The following is a 21788-nucleotide window of genomic DNA, read 5'->3' on the forward strand; positions in this document are numbered from 1 at the left end:
CGCCGAAAACAACGATTTCATTATCCGAGGCGACCACCAGATCATCAAGACCAATACCACCATCGTCAACATCGTCACAACAATAATAAAAACCTACAATTTTTTAACTAGAAAATTTGGGTCTACTAAAGCAACATGAAAGCGTCTCAAAAACATCCCCAAATATCTTTTTACAGATTATTCTACGGGGGTTTTATACAGACACAGGGGGCAAGTGTAAAAACTCGTCAAAAAATCAAAATACAATAAGTTCATACGCTAACAATTTAGTTACATCAACAAGTTCAGGTGAAACATACTTGGCAGTAAACGGTGAGTATTTTAAATCATAGAAAATAAGCTTTATCATAGAAAATAAGCGAATGTTGCTTAACATATCATTTAATGCTGACTTTAGTGTTTGAAATTATTTTTTTTTTGTGCAATAGGATTGTCGTATTTCAAATGAATCGTAACACATTTACTTTGGTAAATCGGCAAACTGTTACACAGTCTAGTAAATCGACTGTTTATAAAAATAATTTAAAACACTAAGCTGGTTAAAGTTTGTTAGATTAAATTCGTTGTGCTGTGCGACGCCTGACCATAAACGTACTAATAAACTTTAATCTTTACTTATATGCTTGTTACCCGTGTAAAGTAGCGCTATATGTGAAATTGATTGTTATTAAAGTAGCAAAAAAGTAATAAAAGTAGTATTTTGACTTCCGAACAAAACACTCAAGTCACACTAACCGTACTATAGTCTGTCCCATTAAAAATGGAAATGAACTTTTGCCTGGTATGAATTAATAAAAACACGTTGAATAAAAATTAAAACTTTTTTGTAAACTAAAAAAAAGTCACCCTCGAGATTTTTCAGGATTTTTCTCTAAAGTGTCTAATTTTCTTGTAAAAGCAAAGTTTCATTTCTCTATGGCAAATCTCTGTTGTTTATTTTCCGTAGCCATTACCGAAGTACTCTTCATTTCAAGATGAACGGGAGAAATCACGTGTCATGTTTCTAAAATGTACATGATGTTCTCGGGGTCGTTTCATGATTATTTTACAAAGCTGTATCTACAAGATGTAACAGTTTCGTTTCAATGCATGATAGAAAACTTTACAAAATGAATAATAAGCAACAACTTGAACAAGATCATCGAGTCTGTGGAGTAGATCTAGAAATAGCACTTACTTTTAAGCTGAATAGAATCCCTATGAGTTTCGAAATAGATCTTTATAAACGTCACGACAAATTTGCATTCTGAAGATCACTTCATTGCCAGTTTATATCCAGTTCCGTAGACTTTGAAACTCCTGAATGGCATGACTTTTACTTTTATGTCATGATGATCCAGATTTTTTCATAATCCGTCTCATTATTAAAACATAGTCATTGTTCCATTTGTGCAGTTATCTGGGTTAGCAAATGAAATATGTAAATGAAACACATCATAATCCAGTAGGCCTATGTTCCAAATCCATAATTCAAGAACGGCCCATAAATTTAGTTCGACAGCACAATGTTTTTAACTATTAACAATAGATTCCTGACGAAAAAACATTATTACGTCACCAATAATTTACGAAATATATGACGTAACAAAAATGCCTTGCGCTTTTTATGGATGATTCCAGTTGCGGCATTGGCAGAGGGCGGTTAGGCATATGTAACCTCATAAAGATAATTTTAAGCGAGATAAATTTGTCTTGATGGCATTTAAAATAATTTTTTGTATACAGTACCCAGATTTTGCAGTAATTGTTAAAAGTACACCTTCAATTCATATATTAACAATAAAACTTTTGATAACATTTAAATAATTTTAAACACACTTAATGGCATATGAATCTATATGACAGAATACCTCTTCCATTAATTCACATATAACCTTCGTTTTGACTTTATGTTTTTAAACTATTTTATATATTTCTCAGAAATAATTTCCCTACAAATTATCTCGTTATTCAAGAGTTCTGTAAATCCTACTCTTTTAGCTCTACAAAAAATACCCTATGCGGTGTTATTTTCTCTCGCGAAAAAATATAGCTATTGTTTTTTCACTGAATATTTTCAAATTTTAGGAAGGCTATAATTATTTAGGACATCACTCTGTGTTTCTCTTTGACTCGATATCCCCTTCATATTAACATAGTATGTAACACTGAGTCTACAAAAAAAACTTATTGTCCCTGATTAAACGCTCCAATTCAATCTTTTTCTTAATAATATGAAACACTGCCGGTATTTCTGGACATTTTGTTAAATTATGAGACGGAAAATTAATCTGTATTTACAAGCTTAAAGTGTATAGGCCAACGTTTGGTTGCTCAAACTAGAAAGCATTTTTATATTCTTATAATTTACATTTTTCCTCGCACGCGAGTCTGTGTTCTCTCATTAGCAAATGAGCTAGTTAAAGTAGACACTGTGCAAAACAATACTAAACATATAGTGAATCAGTACCCCTTTCTATATATTTCTTGTCAGATTTGCATGCTAATGTTATATTTGTTGGCGATTTATACGTCAGGTTTCTGTTGTGAAAGTTAAAACCTACGAAAAGTTTTTAACGCACGAACATCGCACCCGAAATAAGAAGGGTAACATATTTTTGTATCCCATCGGACCTGGTTAATTTAATTATTTTTAAATAGACGTGATACATACTAATGGACAGTATTCAGACAACTACAGAATTATGTTAATTAAACATTAGCGAAGAACCATTTTTTCAGTCTTCTAGCTAGTGTTCCCGTTCCCTTACGACGCGTTGTGGTATTCAACATACGCGCTTGATTGAAAAGCTATCTAATCAAATCACTTCATAATATTGCTCTTTTTCTCTTAAAAAGAATATAAAATATGGTAATTATATAATTATATAAATCTTTTTGTGTTATAATTTATAAAGCGGTAACTGATATTTCACTTCAAATGATTTTAAATTGATTATTTTAAATAATGGTTTGCTAGTAAAATTGCCTTTTCGACACCAACTTTGTTCTCATTTTTCATTTTAATGATAACATTTAGCTATTGATCAGTAAGTAAATAAGAATAATCAATTTTTTATAATTACCGAGTACATTTCACGCTAATTGTGAGACGAACCCTAAATGACGTCTGTATGGGCGCCGCCATTTTGAAATGGACGTCACGTCAGGTTATAACGTAAGTCAACGGGAAAAAATATAATTTTAACATTTTGACCATATTACTGACTTTATGGAAAAAATGAAAACATGCCTAGAGATATTGAAGTCAGGATTAACATGACATTAATTTAAATGATTTCACTATTATATTTAATAAAAAATGGAATATTCAAATTTGGTGGGACAGACTATAAATGCCAAAACGCAACAGAAGAAACGGATGGTTCAGATAATTTGCCATTGAGTAACGTTTTGAAAACTGTAAATAAAAATGTTTTGTAAAATGAAAATAAATTGTTTTCTGGGTATAATCGGCCTTTAAAAGTCATTTTCTAACTTATAAAGTTATAAACCGTTTTCCCGATATTACGTCGAGTTCACAAATACATGTACGCAGACATGATTTACTGGTTTCCTTCATTTAATGGCCATAGTTTAGTTGTTGAGCATTAACGTTACTCTAATTCTATACTAAATTTATTAGTGATCCGGAAATACTAGAGCATCCTTTTTCCGGGAATTTATTATGTCACTTAACCCCATGTTCATCATTATCAGGGTCAAGTGATCCTGATTTTATTTTCATTGTTTTATGTTACTAAAATCAGTCGTGTTTTGCTAGAATTAAATGGTAAATATTCAAAATGAAGACAATTGCTGATTTGCAAATGAACCAAACTATTTTGGAATAAAATCAACAAATAACAAAACAAATACAAAAATATTCAGGACAAAATAAGGATCAATTTTAGGATCATGATCAATATTTGGATCAATTGTTAAATGCCAATTTTTTGTAAAAGATAGTAATAAATTTATATTTAACTTTCATAAACTTGCTTTTGCTAGTCCAGTTTTATCAAATTAATATTTAGATTTTTAATATATGAGGATAAACATTGAAGAATATTAGAGTTTTTAAAATTTGATCCTGATCCTAAAATTCTTTTGCACAGGGCCAGGGGAATTTTTTTTTTTAAAAAGGGAAAAAAACCCCTTTGTTTTGGGCTTTGGGGGGGTTTTGGAAAAATTTTCCCGATATACATGGGGGAAACTACAAATAACTGTTTCTCCCGTAAATATACGTTTCTAAGAGTATCTTTTTGGAAACTAGTATTATATTTGATAGATTGGATTTTTGCGCAGACTCGTATATTAACTTGGAATAAGACAAATTATTTCACTTATTTTAGGTAGCTGTCGGCTTGGTTATGTTCTACAAAAAGACAAATGTGTTTATTTGTGCAAAGACAAAATGTGTGAAAATGGTGGCGTGTGTACTGTAGAAACAGACGCCGATGGGAAACGATCAGTGGCCATGTGCAGGTAATTAACCATAATTGTTATTCTAAATTGTTTAAATAGTTTATAGACCTGCACAGTCTTAGAACAATCCAATCGATTGACAATGGGTAAATAGTATTTTTAACATCAAAATGTTATATTTGGAGGCTTGGGATGAGGAAGGGGTTAAATCACATTGGTACTGTTAATTATTAAATATAAGGTCATACATATTGCCATTTTCTAATTTTGATAGTGATGGGAGACCTATGTGATGTTGGCGGCAGCTATGTATTATTTAAGTCTGTATTAAATGATAAAAATTGTGGCAGGAATCTAATATTTCATAAATGATAACTCAAATGTCTAATTATTCACTATAGTTGCAACTCATGTATTTTTTTTAATTTAGAATCATAGAGTAAGAGAGATACACAATAGTTTACACTTTGTTTGTTACGCGTGCGTTTAATCGAAATTGTCAAGGTTATTTTTTCCATCGAAACTGTCACGGTCGTTCTGTGACTTTGTCTGTTGACAGTCACTATTTTAGTAAAATTTACTTTAGATGTAAATGTTTAGTCACAGACTGGGTAAATACGCAGCCTGATGTTCTTTTGTTGTTTTGTTTTAAAATCATGAATTTAACGCTAATTTTTTTCATACTTTTTGACCACGTGATCACTAGATGTAAACAAGACGATGACGTAGAATACAGTGGAGATAACTGTGAAGTATCCAAACCCAGTCGGTTAAAGGAAAGAAAGATAACTCTTGGTGTTCTGATACCTGTTGTGTGTATTCTTCTACTTATACTAACTTGTACATGTGTAAAATTACGTCGTCGAGGGTGAGAAATTTCATTTTTATGATTTTAAAAACCCATCATAATACTGACAAATTGTCCGTAGTATACCATATAAGGGAATTTCAATACAATTACCTGTATTTATTCACAAGATCCACTAGTTTGACCTGTAATGTATTAGTAATAGAAAGAGCATCGAAACACGAGGCTATCTGATTTATACGAGGGGACGTAGCCCCCGAGTATTAATGAGATTGCCGAGTGTTCAATAATGTTCTTTTCCTTTTGTATCATAGTCAAACATAAAAACACGTTCCCTGTTCTCACAATATGAAATCCCAGAAAAAAGTTAACATTGAACCTGTCGCTTTCCCTTTCTCTGCCGTAACAATAATTAAACCCCAGCAGAAATGAGCCAATCAATGGGCATGCTCTGGAGTGCAGGTAACTAATACCTGCACTCCAGTTAACGCACTGTGCATGTATATGTATACGATTTAACTCTGATATATTTTCAACAGAAAGGTCCCCTAACTATGATACAAGTAATAGAAACTATGATACAACTTGTTATACACGCTGAAGGAATTTTAATCATTTTTAAATCAGTATTTTTATATTATATCTACTTTTCTAAATATTAAAATAGCCAATAAGATTTATAGAGTTCAGTTTGTAATTTCAAATTGACCAATCAAATTGCTACTTTTTCTTAGTTCTCCCGATTAATTTATCAGCAAGTTAATATGAAAAACAGATATTCTAACACGACCCGCATTTTTCCCTATTGAACATAGAAGAACCGAAAGTGTGTGTTATTATGCTATAAAATCACTGTTTGACGTTCTATATTTAGACATGTGACGTAATCATTATACACGTGACGTAACCACTAAAAATGTGACGCGCTGACAATAAGTACGCAAACAAATCAGACGCAATTTAGATAATTATCATGTACGGCAGCAATTATTTTTTGATGTCGTGTTAGAATCGAAATAATATATCCAAATCGATGATTTTATTGCTTGATAACATCACTGTTTGTCGGTCGGATGCGCATCATTATATCACTCGGGCTACGCCCTCGTGATATAATTCCCCGCATCCGAACTCCAAACAGTGATGTTATTGAGCAATAAAATCACAGTTTGGGATATATTATTTCTTAAGCATACGTTAGAAAAAAATATCATAAAATGTTATTGTAGCATTTCATGGCATGTACAACTATAAATATTTGATGAAGTGTCATAGATTCTATAGTTTTTATACATAAGAAGTAAAATGGTATTAAAGCTTTTTTCATGAAGATGATAGCATTATGAAAGTTTTTTTTAAATCTTATTTTTAGCATATTGTATATTAAAATGGTGACCAGGGGAGGAAGCAATTTCTAGGCGAACTCCATTTATAATCATGGCAAATTCGACTAACTGGCCTTCAAAGTTAAAAAAAATTATGTTGTAATGTTTGAATTAATCGTTTTCGCTAGACATTGAAGAAATTCGAAACACTTTTATGTATAACCCTATCTTCATGAAATAGCAGGAAAATAAGTAATCAACTCTACATTTTTATTCATATGTATTTTTGGTCTCTTTTCAGGAAAACTGCACGAGATCTCAAAAATAACTACGATTTGAACTCTGGAGCTCTTTGAAAATTAAAAATACTTAGCTTTTTTATTATCTTTAACACAATTTTAATAAAAGAAAAGAAACAATCATTTCAGATTCTCCCCATCAGAGAAAAGAGGCTTTGATCTTATATTATCCCCTACCCCCACCTCCCCACTCCCTCCAGCCCTGTTGCAACCCCCAAGAATATGTATGATGTAAAGTCAATTTCCACGTTTTGTATTCATGCATGTAACTACAGTATTATAATAGTTACGAATATTAAAATGTGGAAAAGGAAAAAAATGATGGTGGTTTTTGTCCGCCTTGGGTAATTGTCCGCCACGGAAAGAATCATGGTTTATAAATGTAACTTAAAGGTCTATTTTCCAACTTTACTACAAGGGAGTGTACACATTTTTTTTGCCTTTTTGTTTAATTCTTTGTATGCATGCATGATTGTTTATATAGGGAAAAAAAACCAATCTTTGTTTTTAAATCAATTGTAGTATATGAAATTCATAAAGTAATGGCAAAGGAACAAAACATGTATTAAGTATACGTCAGACTGGTACCATGGTCGTTGAAAACGGAAGAAATTGAATAATCTGTAATCGTTAAGTTAATTTGACGCTGTTGACGTTGTCAAAGTGCTCCATGACGGTGTATATATGTTGTATGAAAATACTGTTAAAAAACAAACGTTAATTACAGTTCAGTAATGTTGTTTTTTACTTTAGATATGTATATTTTTGCTGATAAAATTTGTACAACGTATGTATTGTTTTAGAGTAAAAATTGAAGAAGTATTTGAACTTTCCGAACATCCCTCGAAAAATTATGGAATGACGGTTTTTTCCCTCGTGATTGATCCGAAAATATATGCATACATGTATACTGTTTCTTGCATATCACTTCCTTTTTATTCGCAATAGTTAAGAACATTTGTGCAATGTAGATCGTATACTTACGGGACAGGAACCGAATTTTGTATTTTTCTTGTCGATAACAGTATCATGTGATTATTCACAGTCATAAAACAGTAGCACGCGGGTTATACCACTGAAAAGCAGACAGTAAAAAATATACCATACTGTAGGCGTAATTTAGTGAGTTTAATGTTTTATTTTCTTTGAAACGTGATAAAGATTACATCTTTTCGTGGGAATTGTTGCAGGATGTAGATGTTTACGTTGATAAGTTGGCATAAAAGTGGGCTAAAAGGATAAGGCGCTGCATCCACTCTACGCTCGTAAAATTTCGGCATACTCCGCCGATTTCCGTCTATATAACGAGAAGAATTAATCACGGGAGGAAGATATATTAACAAGGTGTTCGGTGGAATACCTTAAAGCAACTTTGTAACTCCGGATCTATATATTGTAAACATGATACACGTAGTTCATGGGAACTGCGAAATTGAATTATTTCCCGGCTGATAACCTTCCCGTTCCGGTTTATGTGCACGTTCATAAACATTTGAAGTAAATAAATTAAAACAAGTGTAAGTGCGTAGCTAATACATGAAAACTGATTTTAAATATAATGACCATCCATACGTTAACATCCGTATGGCTTAAGACCAACAGAAGACTTATCAGCGCGGGATTTATATGACAAGTAGCAAGTATATCAGCACTCAATATAAATATAATTCTGCGCATGAGTAAAAATCAATAACAGCCATATATCGGTACCTGATTTAAATATCAATCTGCAAATAATTGAAGATCATAAATACCAATTTGTACATGAAGACAAATATCGCTCATAAGCCAGCAATTGATTTAAATACCAATTTTGTACATGAATACTACTATCAGCCATAAGCCAGCAAATATCAATGTGTACATGATTGAAGTCCAATATCACAATAAAAGCAACATTCAATAATTTTATCTTTACGAACAAAATCATTTTAAGATCGAGATCATATTTGAAATATTTAGCACTTCCAGAGTGTCATGAATGTCAATTGGTTTTGTATAAAATAAATTTGTAAATATATAATAAAGTTATCACAAGTTAATCAAAATTCAATAATCTGATATTGAAAGTAAGGCACGGCTTCAATAGAAGCCGTGGTTAAGAAATGACGGTCATATCCAAATCATTCAACATGTCGGTTTTGTCACACGTGTTCTGTTATCAAAGTATGAATCTCATCTGTACATAAATAACATGTAAACCTTTTACTTCATATAGACGTGTTTTGACGGCTTTTCGACCCCCCCCCTCTTTTTTGAGGCCTCAAACAGTGAAAAATTACCCTATTTAGGCCCCAAACACTGTTTTTCGTTGGGGGAAATGTTGCTAAGAAAGTGACTACTTTTTCGGCGCCGTACCCTTTCTCGGAGATGTCCCCTCGTTGCCATGGTAACAGGAAATTTAAGACTGAGCATGTCGTTACATAGGCAATGCTCCAGTCAACATTTGTGCCAAGTTTGATCAGTATTGAAGCATTTTTCATAGTTTCAAAGCAGTTTGAACTTGTAACAGGAGGCTATTTTTTCACAATATGCTCATGAGGGAAAGGGAAGGAATAAATTAATAACGATCTATGCAAAATTCAACATTTTGACCTTGATTGCCAATGAAATTTTTGAAGGCATATTTGAAGTATTCAACACGTTGATCTTTCATTAAATTTTTTAGTATCTTGTCTAAGTAAAAAAATCCAAACAAATTGATTTATACAAAATTACAACAATCTAAGCAAATTGCAATTATTTGACATTGATCGTCAATGTCATTTAAAAGTCAATGTCATTTATGAATAACTCAATATAATGGTTTACTCATAACTGTTTCATTTTTCCAAATACAAAACAAATCGGTAGATAAAGAATGAAGTTATCACAATCTAGGCAAATCAAATAATTTGACATCAATGGTCAATGTCATTGAAAGGTAAAAGTCATATTTGAATTATTCCAAGTATGCAGACAATCTTTTTTGGAATAAAAACATTATGACCAATAGTTACGTTTTTGTACGTTAAAATGTATCTGGCTACGCCGCGTATATTCAAGGCTCACAATAATAAATTATTATTCCAGTTTTATCTCACACTCTCAGATTCACTTTTGAATTCAAACTGCTTAGAAGTACATGTACTGTGACTGAGCAAAACAATTTCGTAGGAAAGCAATATGACCTGTTATGTTAAAATCATGGCGATGTTGGTTATTCTTCATATAACACCTCTGTGTATTAACAGTGCGCCATTGACAGATGGGAATGGAATTAATGCTGGGGATTTAAACGGCGAGAATTTAATGGAGTTAGGAAAGAAACTCAATTTACCAAAATTACAAATGATAGGAAAGATATTTGCCAATATTGAAAAGGAAATCGAGGTCAAAATCTGCGACCTACATCCTTGTTCAGAATGGACGGAGTGGTCCGATTGCACGGCTCGATTTGGTCAGTTCGGTTCAAAACTCAGGACACGGCGTTGCAGCGTGAATAGGACAAGTTGTGAGATAGACTCAAACAGCAGAACAGAGAAAGAGTTTGGAATTTGTATCATTGAAAAGACTTGCCCTAAAGGATATAATGTTACAAAGAACGGGTTTTGCATGAAGTTGTATGCTGACAAAGGAAGGACAAAGGATCCTGCAGAGCAGCAGTGTCAGAAAGATGGTGGTCATCTGGTAAATATCGACTCGGAAATAAAGTTAGAAGATGTCAGTAGTCTTCTAACAGGGTTCGGTTCGTATGGAATCTGGATAGACGGACATCGTAAAGATGTAAATTCTCCATGGGAGTACACATATGGATCTCAAAAAGGATTCTTCAAGTGGTACTCGGGTCAGCCAGACAACTCATCAAATGAACTTTGTTTGTTTATTGTTTTGTACAGTAACGGCGTCAAGTGGAATGATTATTCATGTACAGGTTCATTTTATTCAATTTGTGAAATTTGAATGACACGATGTATCTTCCTAGTAATTTAAACTTTGAAGATAGCGCAATATGTATCACATAAAGGAAAACAAATCTAAACTTGATTTATTAAGTATTTTTTAAGTATAGTGTTAATATTTCATGTGGAATTGCAGCTAAACAAAATATGTTAATATATAAGAGAAGGTATCATTATGATCCATTTAACATTACAAATAGAAAAGGCTGTTTATTATAATTATCATAAACAACATGATTTATCTGTTATTCTTGTTTAATTTATTTGACTCTGAATTATTCATAATTCTACGATGTTTGATAATGTACTTAGCATAATCTCTTTTTGTAATATAAGAAAATTCACAGAGCTTGGTAGATCCATTACACACATTAAGTAAATGAACAGTTTATACAATTAGTATCATGTAAAAGTTTTTTGTTTATCTTTTGACATTTCGCTTGAATATAGATAAACCGTAAAAAATAAAGTTTAATGCTGCATTTGTTTATTATAAATGTCATTAACATGTTTATCTGTTATACATGTGCATTTTTAGGGACATTTGACTCTGAATCATTCATAATTCTACAATGTTTGGTTAATATGTTCTTTGCATGGCCTTTATTTCATTTAGTAATACAACAATAAAAAATACTTTTATAGTTTTCTCTGCAGCCTCTGTATATATAAGGTTATTTCCCCCTTAATAGGAACTATCAAGATAAAGAAAAGTAAGAAAACAATCACATTTTACCCCTTGAAGGACATATGTATGGACAATTTAAATAAAATATACATGATTATGGTTTTGAGCATTTTTTGACAAATACTTGAACTTTACATGTAGCAGGTTGACTAACGTTTCGTCTTAAAGTTATCCACTACTCTTACATATGAAAACAACATATTAAAAAAAGAAAAAACAAACAAACAAACGAAATTACAAAAAAGAAAAAAAAAACAAAAAAAAAAAAAACTTTATTACAGTGGCCGTTATGTTACCACTTCTCTTATATATGTAAGTGGTGCAAAAAAGCCGAAAATCCTATACTTTCATCAAGTTTATCTAGTCCGAAAGTTTTATCACAAACAGTAGAAAGTAAAGTAAATAAATGCAATCTTTAATTTAAAGGAAATACTCTGATAACAAGGGGAAAAAATTCATGCCTTGTTGGAACCTTCCCGTGGATGGCAATGGTAAATACAAGCTGTCGTTCATGCCCTCTAGCACCGTTTCAAGGAAGATTGTTGAAGTTTCAATAAAAACTAGAAAATAGAACAATCAATATGGTTTTATTTAAACCTTACATGGGTGTCTACGCGTTCGTGTTACTTGCCATTGGATTTGAATGTTTACTTGAATACATTTCAGGGGCAGATTACTTTTCATCAAGCGAAACAATGCCTGATTTGTCTGTTTTATGTACATTACTTTATAAGTCATTTTGCCAAATTAAAACAGTCTGTGAACAACCAATGTCAGTATTTCGGAAGCTATCTGTATTGTCTAATCACTTAAGGTTACCATGACCTTAAATTTCAGGATTTCCACATTTATATTTGATTAATGGCCGTTTCTTTTACTCAAAAGAATTTCACACAAGATAAAACAGAGAACTGGAGGCATGCCGCTTTAATGCAATGCTGCGTAATTCTCGTTGACATTGTTTCCAAACATAAATTGACTTGTTTCCAAGCAAATATTGAAATGTTCAAGCGTAAACCAGTGATTCAGTTTCATTATTTAGGAACTACAAGGCATTTGAGAGAGATTTTTTGTTTTGTTGGACTCTAACCTTCTTTGTAAAGGGTGACTTTACAGCATTTCTGGTGGATGAAAACCCCAGGTACACGTTTGTGAATAAGTGCATCATTTCAGTCACGAGCGTGCATCTGAGTAGAACGTGAGCTATCTGGGTGGCTTTCAAACAAGAAATAATCTTAAATCCCTTACGGGATTCGACCGTCGGTGGTTCTACTCAGGGGCGTGGCTAACAAAATGAAAGGAAAACGTTCAGAATATTTAACTTACTTATTTCAAATATATAGATAATAATGTTTTTACAAATTTTAATATCAACCATTATGATTATCCTATGTAAGAACGTAGTTCGATAATTTGTATTATGTACTTAATTGTGAACATTTTAACAGTTATGAATATGTAAGGTAAAAACGAATTCTGAGGTTTATTTTTCATTCATAGTCTCTATATGTATACATGCTGACACATATATAAAACATAAGTTAAACTTAAAATCACAAATAATCATTTTTATCAGAATCATACACAGACTGTTTCAATCATAAAAGGGAAGCAACTTCACAGCACATAATATTCAATAGAATTTTACATTTCTATGCACTGCAGATTTTCCTCCCTCCTTTTAATACTCATTGTTATAACATACGAATGCATATTTAAATAAGATATTATTAGACACTTACTATGAAAAATTAAGATTAGGACCTACACATAATTTATTGACTATCTGTCAAAACATACAAAAGCTATTTAATGTACGTTAAATACACTGTCAAAACATCACATATAACCATTTTATCAGACTTATAAACAGACTGTTAAGCATATAAGGGGGACAACTACACAGCTCATAACTTCAATAGAATTTTACATTTCTATGCATTGCAGATTAACATGCCTTGTTATATTTATTGTTTTAACATACAAATATATAATAACTTTAACTAAGATGTTAATTAAGACAATTACAAAACAATCAGCGTTAAATGCAATAAATATAAATGCATGACTAGGGAAACCGTGGGATTTTAACCTAAAACATAATTTACTGATTATCTGTGAAAACATTTAAAAGCTATTTATACGTTATATACACTGTCACAAGATCACATATAACCATTTTTATCAGAATTATGCACAGACTGTTATAAGGGGGACAACTACACAGCTCATATATTCAATAGAATTTTACATTTCTATGCATTGCAGATTAACCTGCCTTTTTATATTTATTGTTATAACATACAAATATACCTTTAACTAAAATATTAATTTAGACAATAACAAAACAATCAGTATAAAATGCAATAAATATAAATGTATTGCTGAGGAAACTGTGAGATTTTAACCTAAAACAAAATTTACTGATAATCAGTTTAAACATTTAAAAGTTAATCAAACATTATATAAACTGTCTCAACAGATCTAGAGTAGAAGAGTACAAACGTATTATAAAGTCATGTTTTAAAGGAACAACACTGAAGTCCAAACGCCTTATAACATAAAATTTGAATTTCTTACAATTATAAATACGGCATATAACGATATCCAGGACCATTGTATTCGGTGAAAGGCAACACATTTGAAAACCGGAAGTGATTGATATAAACCATATATGATATATTATATGTATGATCAACTGGGGTACTTTAAACTGAAAGATGTGCAAAAATAGCTTTAAACAAGAAAAAGAAAACTAAAGTAAAATTGAAAATTGTACTTTACACAATTCCTAGCTCGATTTGAGTTTAAATCGTTTAGCAGCTTTTCATTTTTGGGCCTTTGTTTCACAATTGAACTAATTATCCTGGAAGCACACAAATGGCTTATAATCTGACAGATTACACATAGATAATTATTAAGTAAAATCTACATCAAATGGTTCATAAATATCGGAAAAATATAAAGTAAAAAAAATCTCAGTGAGTGCCTTTAAGTTTGTTACTGTTTAGTTATTGCAAAAAACAGCAGATATTTATACGAACACTCTTTTTAATAAATGTACATAAATATATAGCAAACTATTCCTTTTCTCAGATCTATTTTATTCATTATCATTTTATATGAGCATACACATTATAAAATGATATATGATATAAGATTATTCAGTTATTACCGTTTGTAACACCATCATCAACATGCAAATTGATGCAAGTAAAAAGAATTACAACACATATTGTAGTATTTTCATTACGAAAATTCATCGAAAATGTACCATGTCAGAAACGGTACAAAATTTATGCAATACTTACCATACTGACACTAATAACATGCATAATTCTTAGATTGCATAGTTTTTAACAGTATACTCTGCAACTAGCACTTGTTGTGAAAAAGTTGTGCAAAATACTGCAAAGTAATGAAATGTTAGAAACAAATTTACAGTCACAAATATGTTGCTTAAAATGTTCTTACAAATGTTTTTGAACATTTGAAAAAAATGAATAAATGAATACACCAAGTAAACACCACATAACGCAATGTATGTCTTTCTAAAATACTACAAATCAGACGGTGTATTGAAAACAATTGAAAGGAAAGAGAATGTGGGAAACTATTGTGAAGATGGAAATGAACACGGCCTTTTAATTTAATTTCTAGAAGATTTGTCAATTATTACTTTTTCTACACCCTTTAGAAAAGCTGTAATGTACCAAGAGAAGTTTTCTATTGATTTGATAGATAAATAAAAGAATAAATTGATGAGGACTTCGGGAAAAGAATGAATTAATTATTTAAAAAAAGACAAATGAAGGTATTGGTGAGTGAACGAATGAATGAATGAACTTATTCATTTATCCATAACTCATGAAATGAAATGAATAAATTCATCGATAAATTGATTGATTTATGAATGAATGAATGCATGTACTGATTTATGAATTATCAAATGAAAGAATTGATGAATAAGTGAAAAATATTAATAAATTGATTATTAATTTTAACGAATAGATTAATAAATGAAAGTAGGGATTTAACGATTGAGTATAATCGAAAATTGATCGTTCATAGGACCGATTAGCGATGATCGAATATAAAGTTCAATAATCGATCATCGGTTATTTATCTTCTTGCTGTTACTTAAGTGACTCACTGTATTATAACAAATCTTTAAATTAAAGCCAGCTTTGGTTTACCCAATAATTTTCATTAAAATGAATGAGAAAGCATACTGGTGACCATGAGGGTAATAGTTGACAGTGAGGCATTCTAGTTTACAGACATACTATGCTCAAATTTGAAATTAGAAAATTGCTACACAGTCTATTTGTAAATATGAAATAAACATGTTTTGACTTCAAACAAAGAAGACATGTATAAAATTATTCTACACACTAAACTAAAGATGGTTACAATATAAGTATATAGTGACATTAAAATAACCTGGCATTTTTATTAATGACCAACTTCTCTTGTTCCCATACATAGCTTATTCATTCCTTTATTGGAATTGAGACATAATAATTTCATAGATATAATGAATTTATTTGATTAAAATATTTTACTCAAAGATGAACATAAGCATGAGTAACTAGTTTATTTCAGTTGATTAAGTGGTAGTTACACAAAATATAGAATATTAATGGAATTCTTATAAATATTAAAGCATGATATGTGCATTGTACATATTTACTTTGTTATCATAAATGTTTCGATTATATAATCGATGATTGATCGAAAAAGGTTGTTCGATTATTTTCGATGATCGATTATGATTTTTGTCCGATTAAGAAACCCTAAATGAAAGAATGATATTAAATTAAAAATTAAGGTTTTTCTGTAGGCCTAGATAACAAAGCTTTTTTACATCTTGCACATAAAAGCTTTTTTTTACATTGGAGTATAAATACATTTGTTGCATTTCTGTTTAATTCACCATAGTCAAGCATGTTGATACTAAAAGAAAATAGTAATGATTTAATTAATATAATAATTGAATGACAGTTTCTTTCCCCGTGAATACTCCGGAAATATATATATGCATACATGTACTCTGTTTCTTGCATGTATCTTGCATAATTATCAGAAACATTTTATTCTACAATAATTAAAAAATATTGTACACTTTAAATCATAAAAGACAGGAACCGACTTTTGTATTTTGCTTGTCTAAAAGGTCTAAAATAGTTTGAATTTAATTCTCATAATAATAAAGCAGTAGGACGCCAAATATACTGCCGAAAAACAGATGGTAAAAGATTATGCTATTTCGTAATTCTCATGTTTTATTTTCCTGGAAACGTGATAAAGATTTCATCTGTTCGTGGGAATTGTTTCAAGAATGTAGATGTAAGCGTTGATAAGCTGGTATAAAAGTGGTTTAATGGGGTGAAAACGTGACTGAAAGGATAAGGCGCTCCATCCACTATATGCTCGTACAATTTCGACATATTACGCCACTTTCCGTCAATATAACGAGAATAATTAATAAAAGGAGGTAAATATATTAACAAGGTGTTCGATGGAATACCTAAATCAAACTTTGTAACTCCAGGTCACTATATTGTAAACATTATGGGAAATACGAAATTGAATTATGTTCCGGCTGATAAACTTCCAGTTCTCGGTTAATGTGCATTTACAGTAAATAAATTCAAACAAGTGCAAGTGCGTAGCTATTACAAGAAAATTGATTTTATATATTAATGACCACCCATATATCAACACCCGATGTAAATATCATTCTGCTTATGGCTTTAGACCAATAGAAGTAATATATCAGCACGGGATATATATGACAATAAGCAAGAGTTTCATCACTCAATATAAATATAATTCTGCGCATGAGTAAAAAACAATAACAGCAATATATGGGTAATTAATCTGCAAATGATAATTGTCAATATCACTCATAAGCCAGTAACCGATTTAGATACCAATTTGGACATGAAGACAAATAAAAGCGATAAGCCAGTAACCGATTTAAATTTCAATTTGCACATTAAGACCAATATCCTTTTTTAGTCAGGAACCGATTTGAATACCAATTTACACACGATTACAAAATTCAGCAATAAACTAGTTACCGATTAAAATTCCAATTTGCTCACGAAGACCAATATCAGTCATAAGCTAGTAACCGATTTTAATACCAATTGTCACATAAAGACCAATATCAGTTATTAGCAAGGAACCGATTTAAATACCAATTTGCACATGAATAACAATATCAGCTACAAGCCAGGAACCGATTTAAATACCAATTTGCACATAAAGACTAATATCAGCCATAAACTAGTAACCGATTCCAATTGAAATTTGCACATGACGACCAATATCAGCCAAAAGCCAGGAGCCGATTCAAACACCAATTTGCACACGAATACAAATATCAGCCATAAACTAGTAACCGATTTAAATTCCAATTTGCACATGACGACCAATATCAGCCATTAGCCAGGAACCGATTTAAATACCAATTTGCACATGAATAACAATATCAATCATAAGCCGGCAAACGATTTAAATTCAAATTTTCACATGAAGTCAAATATCAGCCAATTTAAATAACAATTTGCACATGGAGACCGATATCAGTCAAAAGCCGGCAACTGATCTAAATACCAATTTGCACATGAAGAGCAATATCAGCCATAATCTAGTAACCGATTTAAATACCAATGTGCACATAATGACCAAAATCTGCCATAAGCCAGTAACCGAGTTAAAAACCAATTTGCACATGAAGTCCAATATCACTCATAAGCCGGCAACCGATTTAAATTCCAATTTGCACATGAAGACCAATATCAATCATAAGCCGGCAACCGATTTAGATACCAATTTTCACATGAAGTCCAATATCAACCATAAGCTAGTAACCGATTTAAATACCAATTTGCAGATGGAGACCAATATCGACAATAAGCCGGTAACCGATTTAAATACCAATTCGCACATGAATACCAATATCAGTCATAAGCCAACAACCAATTAGAATATTCAGTAGAAACCGTGGTTAAGATTTAGGCCATACCTAAATCATTCAACATGTCGGTTTGTGATATGTGTTTTGTTATCCAAGTATGAATCTTATCTGTACTTAAAAAACAAATTAATCACGATCTATGCAAAATTCAATAATTTGACATTGATGGTCAATATAATATATGAATAACTCAACATAATGGTTTACACATTACTGTTTCTTTTTTGTACAAATATAAAACAAATCAGTAGATAAATTATTATAATTTGACCGAAAGAAGAAAAGAAAAAAAAAGGATGTAAATGATATTTGTAAATAAGGTCATACAATTCAACTAAATTGGAAATTGAACGTTCACATGTGTCTTGCTACGCCGCGTAAATTCAAGACTCATTCATTTAATTTATCAACTATTATTCCAGTTTTATCTCACACTCTCAGATTCAATTTTGATTTCAAACTGCTTAGAAGTAGTGAGACTGAGTAAAACAATTTCGAAAAGAAAAACCAAAAACAACAATATGAGCTGTTATAATAAAATCATGGCGTTGTTGTTTATTCTTAGTATAACAGCTTTGTGTATTAACAGTGCGCCTTTGACAGATGGGAATGGTACTAATGCTGGCGATTTAAACGGCGAGAAATTAATGGAGATAGGCAAGGCACTCAAATTACCAAAATTACAAATGATAGGAAAAACAATTGATAATATTGAAAAGGAAATCGAGGACAAAGTATGTGATCTTCACCCTTGTTTAGATTGGACGGAGTGGTTCGGTTGCACAGCTCGGGTTGGTCAATTCGGTTCAAAATTCAGGACACGGCGGTGCAGTGTAAATATGACAAGCTGTGAGATAGACTCAAACAGCAGAACAGAGAAAGAGTTTGGAATTTGTATTGGATTTTGTCCTAGTGGGTATAATATCACAAAGAACGGGTTTTGCATGAAGTTGTATGCTGACAAACAAGTGAAACAAGATGCCGCAGAGCAGCAATGTCAGAAAGATGGTGGTCATCTGGTGAATATCGACTCGGAAATAAAGTTAAAAGATGTTAGTAGTCTCCTTACTGGCTTCAGTAACACAGCAATCTGGATAGATGGACATCGTAAAGATGTTAATTCTCCATGGGAGTACACATATGGATCTCAAAAAGGAATCTTCAAGTGGTACTCGAGTCAGCCAAGCAACTCATCAAATGAACTTTGTTTGTTTATTGCTTTTTACAGTAACAGCGTTAAGTGGTTTGATAGTTCATGTACAGCAAATGCTAATTCAATTTGTGAAATTTGAATACAACGGTCTATCTTCCCAACATTTTAAACTTTGAAGACAACGCAATATGTATCACATATAGTAAACAAAACAAAACAAATCTTAACTTGATTTTAACTGGAACGCATTTTCAATCATAGTGTTAATATTTATTTCATGCGAAACATGAAACATTAAAAATTTACGACATTGTGCTTGTATAATCCTGAAATATAAGGAATATACTATACAAGAACGAAACTTTCTTTTAACACTAGTTGATCATTTTACACTGTTTAACGACAGACAACAGAAATTCGACAATATCTGTCACAAAAAGTGAAGTTTGAATGGACTGTTCTAAATTTAGAACTGGGCTCCATTACACACATTTAGTCAAAAAGGAGTTTGTGCAATCATTATTATGTTAACGTTATTTTTGTTTTAACTTTTGATAATTATGCAAGAGTTTTCTACTTGTAAAAACTTATGGGTATAAAAAGTAAAAGAAATAGATTTTCGGATTTTATTGGTACGTAACCTTGCACAACTTTCACGTATATTTGGCTAATATTTACCTTGACATGAACATGAAATTACTTTTTTCTCTAAACAATCAAACTATCCAACATTTTGCTACCATAAACGTAACGTTTGCTTATTATAAATATCACCATAAACATGCTTTATCTGTTGTTTATGTGCATGTTTTGTTTTACACTCGACTCTGAATTATTCATAATTTTACGAAGTTTGATTATATACTTTGCATGGCCTTTATTACATTTTGTAATATAACAATGAATAAATTTACTCTTCTAGTTTTCAATACATCCTCTGTTTATATAAATAAAGTATAGTAACCCTAATGGGAACTACCAGTAACTTAACATGTGCTGTCGGTAGGACAACTTGCTCGACTATTCTCAGTGCCTGATGGTAAAGAAATGTAAAAAAATGATACAGTGATACCTAGGTTGAGATTATAATGGTGAACAAATATGCAAAGTCTCAAACCCATATGTCGACGGACTTTAAAATTATCAGAGGTAGTACTCAAACTTTAATGTAAATTCTAATTCGAAAAAGGGATATAATTCTGTCAAAATGCTTGATATAGATACTCCCTCCTGTGTAAATGTTGGAGACATGGTGGTGTACACACTTTCAAAGTTAGATGTGAATGGAATTTGAAAATATTTGAGGTTGTACGCAAACTTAAACATAAGTTGTTACGCCGACGGGGACGATTGAATCCCTCCTTGTTTTTTTAATAGTTGAGCTAAAAGGTATCAACTTAACTGTATTTTACACCTACAACGACACCTGTCTGCAAATTTTGAACACAATTTACATGAGTATCTGAACAATATATATAGCTAGTTGACAAACCTTTAATACTAAAGTTATCAATAACACTTACATATTTAAATTCAAACAAGAACATTACAATTCCACTACCTTTATTATGAAACGACTTGTCGTTTATATGTAAGTTCATAAAAGTCAAAAAACTTTTACATTCATTTTATCAACTTTATTTAGCTCGAAAGTTAAAACACAAGTTCACAAATATAGAACAATCATGTATGGATTTATTTAAACCTTGCATGGGCGCCTGTTAGCTCTTGTTACTTGCCATTGAATTTTAATGTTTCACCTATCTAAGAACGTTTTAGGGGCAGATAACTTTTATTAGCGAAGCAAAACTGTTTTAATATGTAGATTACCTTTATAAGTCATTTGTCGAAATTAAAACAACTTGTGAACTGCCATCCGCCTTTCGTTGTCTAATAACAATACACGATATAATGAGCTTAATTTTCAGGAATTCCACATTTATATTTGATTAATGGATTTTTCTTTCATTCAATGGAATTTCAAAAAATAAAAAAGAGAACTGGAGCCATGCCACTTTAATCCAATATTGCGTTATTTTCGTTGACATTGTTTCCAAACATAAATTGACTTTTTACCATACATTGAAATGTCAATGCTTAAACACGTAATTCATTTACATTTTTAGGATCAATAAGACATTTACAGAAATTTTTTTGTTCTGTTTGACTCTAACCTACT

Source organism: Ruditapes philippinarum, unplaced genomic scaffold, assembly GCF_026571515.1.
Source record: "Ruditapes philippinarum isolate M1 unplaced genomic scaffold, ASM2657151v2 ctg3472_1_1_1_1, whole genome shotgun sequence".
Taxonomy (NCBI): domain Eukaryota; kingdom Metazoa; phylum Mollusca; class Bivalvia; order Venerida; family Veneridae; genus Ruditapes; species Ruditapes philippinarum.